General features: G+C 37.4%; 1 protein-coding gene across 3 annotated transcripts in view; it reads right to left on the reverse strand.

Annotated features, from left to right (window-relative positions):
* The window catches only part of dennd2b (DENN domain containing 2B), a 51,097-nt gene that overhangs the window by 39,963 nt on the left and 3,263 nt on the right, over positions 1 to 7,871 (reverse strand). The window contains exon 1 of one of the 3 annotated variants that reach the window (XM_046032195.1): positions 6,112 to 6,210. The exons of 1 other annotated variant lie outside the window; for it this stretch is intronic. The gene's annotated coding sequence lies outside the window, so the exon portion shown is untranslated. Of the gene's footprint in view, positions 1 to 4,168; positions 4,437 to 6,111; positions 6,211 to 7,871 lie in introns of those variants that run through there. One more of the 3 variants, XM_046032193.1, reaches the window with a different exon arrangement.

Below are 7,871 nucleotides of genomic sequence, written 5' to 3' on the forward strand. Positions count from 1 at the left end.
TCAATTCTTGGAATCTTTTTTTATCTCTTTCTTTTTAGCCATTTCAGCCTTTTTTTACAGTAATCATGGCATATTTTCTCTTTGCGGAAAAGAGGAAAAACCCTTCTGTGTAACCTAGATATGAGCATGCACAGCTGCAGAGGCAGGCATGTGGAAAACGGGCTTATATCCATCTGAGCTGCAGCAGGGGGGCTAGAATTTGTGTCACAGAGCTGACCTCTGACACACAGTCTTTTTACTTTTCCAAGGACATAAAGTCAATACGATGTATCATTGTCTGCCTCTGTCTATATATTTTGCCATTCAAACTTTCTAATGCACAAATTCAAAATGCTAAGAAAAACAAATGACTGGAAACTCACTTCAGACTGTGTTCTCCATTAGCATTGCTACTATTGATTTAAGTAGTCAGTGAATAAATTAAGATAACTGGAAGTGATCTTATAAGGGCCTGTGCAAGTCATTGTGTGCTGATTAATGGTACCTTGAAGATTACGCTCCAAGAGAAAGCCACTAGCAATTTATTATAGGTCATACTTTATAAAGAGGATTTACAAAATGCAAAGTTTTAAGAAAAAGCATGCATCATTTATTCTGAATATCAACAGGTTCTAACAAGTGTTTATTAGCGGAGAGTTTCACAAACACAGCTGACAGTGTTTGTATTCAGACATCAAAGCTGATGGTGAACTGCTTGTGTCTGAACAGACAATGTTAGATGAACTAACATCCTGAATAAATGACGGCAGCACATCTCATGGCACGCTGAGTTTTGTAACTCCCTTCTGCTACATAGCAGACAATATACATTAATACAGAAGCAATTATAAAAATGGTAATAAACTATAATCAATGGAGAAGTGCTGGGGATGAATTTGAGCTTAAACGTCTGATAGCTTGGGGGAAAAAGCGATGTCATTACAGTGACATGGTCATCCCATCAAATCACAGCACCTCACTGAATGTATAGTGCATAAAAGGAATTGGTTATAATGTGATGCACAGATTAAATTACACTATACACTGTCGTTGTTACTCTACAGTAAACCTGAAGAAATGTCAATAAAGAGATGTCACCTGCAACGAGCCATAGTATGTCAGGGGGAGTATCAGTGTCATCATACAAGTGTTCAACAGTAGGTAGCACTGGAAGACAACAGGACAGCCTCTAATATTCTCATCAGCAAACATGTCTTTCAGGAAACACAGGAATAACCTAAACAGCAACACAACAGACATCTCCAAAAACAGGTTTAAATGAATCTTGAGTCTGACTTTCAGCTGTGCTACATTAAAACAACATACTTAGCTTAGGTCACAAATATAACTAAACATCAGCATGAATGCGTCATGAGAGGCAATGATAAGTCAAAGTAGATTTCCTTATCTCAAAGAAACATTCTTTCCCAGTGGCTGATAACTTCAGTTGAGCTTAAAGGTCAAAGTTAAGGTAGGTGGTCTTGTGACCTGAACAACACTCAAGTTGACACCCGACCGAGAAATCTGCTTAGAGGAAATTATAAAGAAATACTCTCTCCAATCAAACAGCTGTGACTGGAGATTTCCTTCAACAAGACCCTGAACAAAACTGTTCCTTCAGAGCTGTTCTACAGCCAACAGTGTGAGACCGGAGTTCAACTTGAACAAAGACCTAATAGGATAACAAGATAACACATCCATTTAAACAGGCTCTTTTCCATCACTCCATCACAGCAGTGATGAAAAGGCTGCTCAAATTACCACCTTGCATCTCTCGAGGGAACAACAGCAACTACTTAAAACACCACTATTAGAGAAGGTATAAGCATATTAATTAAATAAAGGGTCCACTAATGTCATACAGGAGGAAATATTCTGACAACACCTGGTTAAAAGGATTTAAGATTTTATGATATTTCTTCATTCACATTTCCATGTACAGTGTACTACTCATCATCAACACTGAGACATCCTTGAAGTCAGATACCTGAAGCGTTGTTCACACACACATTGTTAAAGTTATTTGCCAAGGTTTAGAGCCCTTGGCTGTAACTCCGCTACTACACACCTAATGGCTTTGAGTGTCAGGTCAAGTACATTTGGAAAAAGCCAACAGCAATGTCTCTTCATAAATAGGCTTTGACAGCTTAATCACTCATAAAAAACACACCTGGTTACTGCACACTATTTTCTTGAGAGCTACTGTTTTAACCCAGAAGGATGAAACTGTTCTGCCAAGATGTGGATGACTGTGAGTTAAATGATTATATATGCAAAGAGACATTGTTTTTAAGTTTTTATGATCCTCAGCGAATCACACCCAAAATTATCTGGATGATAGATAGCACAAGGAAAGACGAAAATTACTTTCATTATGATGTTGAGTGAACAACAGCCCCTTTAAAAGTGTCTGGTTGTAGTCCAGGCTCACTCCTGTTAAACTGAATGGAGAACAGAGAAGAATTTCCTCAATAGCTTTGTGTTGACAGTCCCATCCAGTGAGAGGGGAAGGTCATTGTTTGATCTGCACAATAGAAAGCGTTTAAGGGGGGGAAAGAGAGCTAAAGAAAACCAGCTCCATCTCTAGGCTTTGCATTACGGTAAGATCATATGGATTTATTTAAGATGTAATCTTCGGAAAACCCAAACGTTCATGTTTCCCATATTTTAACTGCAAAGCACTCAGCGAGAGTTGTGTTGCTCTACAGGTGTGCATCTGGATCTGAAGCACCAAATTCACACAATCATGCGTTACATGGACCACACTGTTTCATCCAAGTATGTGCAGGAGGCCATGAGAAAAGTAGAGAAACTGTTTTTAATTGTGCATCATTCAGTTTTAGACAATCATTTTTAAAATACCTCAATCCGCATCTGCCCCAAAAACCAATCACTTGTTACTTAGCCCATGGTCTACATTGCACCAACTTTCACTGAAATCCACTACTCAGTTTAAAATAAAAATAAAAAATAAGTTAAAATTTGAGCCCCTTTACTAACTAACTAGGTAACAAGCTACGAGTTGAAAACCTACCATTACTAAATAACATAAAGATGAAATAATAATAATTAGACCTGCAGCGATTAATCAAATAATCAGTAACTATTAAATCAATCGCCAACTATTTTGATAATCGATTAATCTTTCCTTTTTTTAAAAAAGTAATTTAAATGTGAAATATTTCCTGGTTTCATTACTTACCTATGACAGCAAACTGAATATCTTTGGCTTGTGGACAAAACAAGACATTTAAGGAGGTCATCTTGGGCATTGGGAAACACTGATGACATTTTATTTAATTGTTTGACATTTTATAGACTAAACAACTAATCAACAGATTAATCGATAATGAAAAAAACATTAGTTGCAGCCCTAATAATAATATGAGTATGCTATGGACAAAACGTATAATACTGATATAAACAAAGTATGTATACAATGTGTGTGTATTATGTGTATTATGTGTTAGGCCTACATAATGTAAGATTACTTAGGATTACTACATTAAACCTTTAGACTACTTTTTTGTACATGACATGTACATTATGTATACAGTCTGTACTATAGGCTACTACCTACTGTATGCTATGTGTAGTGTATAGAGCATGAACAAAGAAAACTGTGTACAATCCTGTATACAATCTGAAATACCAGTGTACCACAAGCATTTAAGACAAAATCTACAGCAAACATTCTGTTTCATGTGGGTTTGAACTTCCAAGACAAAAAAACCCAACAGGAAATGTCCACAGAGAGTTCAGTTCAGAGAGAATCTGCTCTTGAGTTGCTGTATCTGCTTATCTGCTGGTTTGACTACTGGATGTTTGAGCGATAACTTTGTATCCGCAGGCACATTTTCCCTTATTCAAAGGGTCAGTTGAAAGAAACACACACACACGCGCGCGCGCACACACAAACACACACACACACGCTGGTGTTTTAGCCTTCTTAATAGTGCATATCATGGTTTAACATGTCGATGACCAAATATGGTCACATGGAGATTAAGACTACATTTAAACGCACCTTGCAACTTTTCTTTTTTCACGACAAGCTTTATTCTCGGACCCTTGTTCTCGGTGGTTTGTGCCGTTTTCCTACCGCTAAACTAACTAAAAGTTTAACCCTCCTGCTATAACGTTAGCTCGTCGATAACGGTTCAAAAAAATAGGCTGCTTTAAACGTTACCTCCGAGTTTCTCCTCACATCCATGGCTGCGGGCATTTTCAGATTATAATCCCCCTTTTTCGCGACTCTCAAATCCCGTTTCTTCCACGCGTTGAAAGAGTTTGGCTGCTTTACCTGCCCTTCTCAATAAACTCCGACTTATGTCTTTCCAACCAAAACCGACACACAAAAAAAAGAAAAGAAAAGAAAAACCCTCCTGCCTCCCCTCTCACAGCCTGCTGCAGAGTGGAGGCAGGACTTGTTACCATGAAAACGGGTTGTTTGCCCCCCGCTTTTCTCGGGATTTGCCCCCCTCGCCCTCCTCAGACAGGCATTCAGCCTCTTTCTCTCTTTCTCTCTCTCTCGGTCTCTCTCCCTTGTTTATTGTCATAGTGTGCTGAGGAGTTTGGATGAATATTCAGGAGCTGAAGGCTGCTGATGGGATGAAACCTTGTTGCCAGCACATTGCCGAGCTGAAGCCCTCCACTGGCCCACTGGTCAATAGGAATACATTTCACCCACACAAAGATGCCTTTCTTTGGACAGAGATGAATGTGTAACCAAGCAGCCCATGGAGCAGTGCATGTAGACACTGACCAAGTTTTGAATCAACTACATTTCGGTGACATTATTGTGTCTTAGTGGTAGAAGAATTACCCAGATATTTAGTTAAGTAAAAATAACAAAACCACAGTGTAGAAATACTTTGTTACAAATGCAGGTCCTGAAATCAAACTGAAAATACACCAATTGTACTTTTAGGCTAGTGCACCTATATGTTTCTTGTATCAAAAGATGACTGTTGTATTTCAAGTAGTCTGTGAGTTATGAAGGAAAATGTAATAAATGTTTCAATTGTTGATGCAGAATGGCTCATTTCAGGGTAATGTGTAGGCTATTATGTCATTGAATTTTACTCATTGATAGATTAATGTATCACTCTAATATTACAGCTGGTAAAGGTGGGGATATTTCGAATTTCTTTATATCGCCTACTAATGTGTAGCTAAATCTACAATAATTTATCACATTTTCAGTTGATAACATTTTGCATTAGTAATCTGAATCTATAAAGTAACTAAAGTAAATAAAGCTATCAAATAAATTTATAATATTTCCCTCTGAAATGTAGTGGAGTGAAAGTAGAAAGTAGCTAAAATTCCCCTTAAGTAGCCTACAGTACTTGAGTACATGTACTTGGTTAGTTTCTACCACTGTTTTTAAGGCATATCTTTACTGGTGAGGTGAAAGTCGTATTCAGATCAGTACCGAAGTTAAAGTTCTGTATGTTCTAAGTTTGTATTTTACTTCACAAGTATCACAAGCAAAGGTAGTAGAATGACCCCTCTCAGTGTTATATTATTGTATATTATGTTATCTAAGCAGCATTTTGAAGTTACAGGTGGTCGCGTGAAGCAAATTTGAACTTCTTTATGTTGTGCAGTTTGTAAGAAGATGATAGGGTTTGAATGTAAAATGTTAATCTGAGTTACTTTTAGTTTGTAAAAAGTAAAAAGTCACATAAAAGTACACATATACTTCTAAAATATAGTGGAGTACAAGAATAAAGAACTTAATATAAGTTCATTACTTAAGTAAATACCTAGTTACATTCCACTACAGGCCCTGCAATCTTACTTAAGTAAAAGTTAACTTGTACTATCAGCATAATATACCAAAATATCAAAAGTAAAAGTACTCATTATGCAGCAGAATTTCAGTGATAAATGATTATATTTCAGGTAAACAGCATTTTAATATTGTATCTGGTTGAGAGGGCAGTTTGATCTGTAACATGTTTGTGATATAAATACTGGTCACACATTTTGTACTGTAAAATCTTTATCGCAAAGTAACAGGACATGTAGTATTAGGCATGTAGTTAAGTAGAAGTATAAAATGAGTGGGTAAAACTTAAGTAAAGCACAGATACATCCAAACATAAAGTCTTGTTTGTTGCTGACCTTCTGTGGTTGAACTCTTCACCTTGCTGCAGTGATGTACAGATGTACTCCAAGACCCTGTGACATCACGTGTGGGTGTGGTTTCAAAGGTGCAACAAAGCACAAATCTGGCAGGAGACAACCATCCACATGCATCAATGATGTTGGGTGTAGTCAGATGTCAAACAGGTTTGAAACTTTTAATCAGAGAGAATAGGTGTTAAGGTACTCTTTAAGTTCAGTAACTGAGTAAAGTAATATCTCAACATATTATACAGTGTCATTGCTTTATTGATCTACAGGTCTAAATTTGAGGTGACCACAAAATGAAAATATTCACCCTAAATGTAATACCCCCCCCCCTAGGTCTGAGTTAACTCCAACCAAATAAAACTACTTAACTCCCTCCGTGCTGTCGTTCTGCAGCACTGAATAATAAAAAGCATCTTTATCATGTCAGCTCATGTAAACCATTTCAGAATGTGCACGTTCATGTGGATGCAAATTTCCACAAATACCTAAAATAAATGATGACACGATGAGAGCCACATGAATTCCAAACGTCTCCAATTTGCTAGAGCCTCTATGTTCTCTATTAAAGTGACTTAAGTTTATTTATATAACACCAGTACATACATCATAGTACACACTTTAAGACAAAAGCAAGACATAAGACAAAAATTAGAGTAACAATTTGTTTTCTATCTAATCCTTCAAAAACACCACAGATCAGACCAAACAAAATGTATCTGCACTGTAATGATGACATGACAGGGACCATCTTAAATAAAGTGATTTACTGTTAAAATACATGAATTATTCAGAAATTCTGAATACCTTTTTAAATCTAGTTTATCATACTCTACTGTAACTGTAGCGCGGTATTTTGTTTGCTGGACAATTAGAAATTGCTGTAAGTTGTTAGTACCTCCTTGTTCCAGAAAAAAACACAACAGATCCAGAACAAGCAAGTAAGTAGACCTTGAGTGGAGACTGTATTGCTTCCAAGGTAAAAATTGAACTGCCAAACTCAGCACCAAATCATTTATTTCAACTCTCTTACAATGGTTTTACTGTGAAATAGCTCCTATTCACAACGTATCAGGCAAACTAATCACACATCCTCATGACATCGAAGATGGAATCCTTTTATCTTTCTGTACCGCTTCATGTAAAATCTTTACACCAAATGTTGATGCGCTACCCATCCATAAAACCTGCACTTCACTCACTCTTCAGACCCACTCCTTTCAGTCTCTCAGCGGTGTCTTATCACCCTACAGACTTGGGAACAGAGGAAGTCACAAAACCCAGACATCCGTCATCAGTCAGCAGGAAGCCTACACAGCTCTGCCACTGTGCAGCTTTTCTCAAAGACCCCGTCAAAACCTTCCAAGGTCTCGTAAAAAAAAAAAAAGATTGTCCTTCCTCAAAAATGCTGCAAATCCTCACTGTCTGAGCACAAAAGACAGAGGCATTGGCTGCTTTTTTGGGATGTTTTACCAGAAGGTAACCTACGCTTACACTCTCATGGAATTCATTGTTTCCACTGATCGCAGTGCAGTCGCATCTGTATTTCTCATTAAAAGCCACAAAGCCACATCCTCTTCTTGCAATGGCATGGGAGCATCAAACAAAGTTCAAATCAAAGCATGGCATGCAGCTGCTCCATGTATATACTCACACACATACATCATGACAACCTTACATCCATGACAGGACTCTCTACACTATTATGCCATAACTTGTAACTTAATATGCATTTTTCCAAACATACTTTT

This window comes from Micropterus dolomieu, linkage group LG20 (assembly GCF_021292245.1).
Source record: "Micropterus dolomieu isolate WLL.071019.BEF.003 ecotype Adirondacks linkage group LG20, ASM2129224v1, whole genome shotgun sequence".
NCBI lineage: Eukaryota > Metazoa > Chordata > Actinopteri > Centrarchiformes > Centrarchidae > Micropterus > Micropterus dolomieu.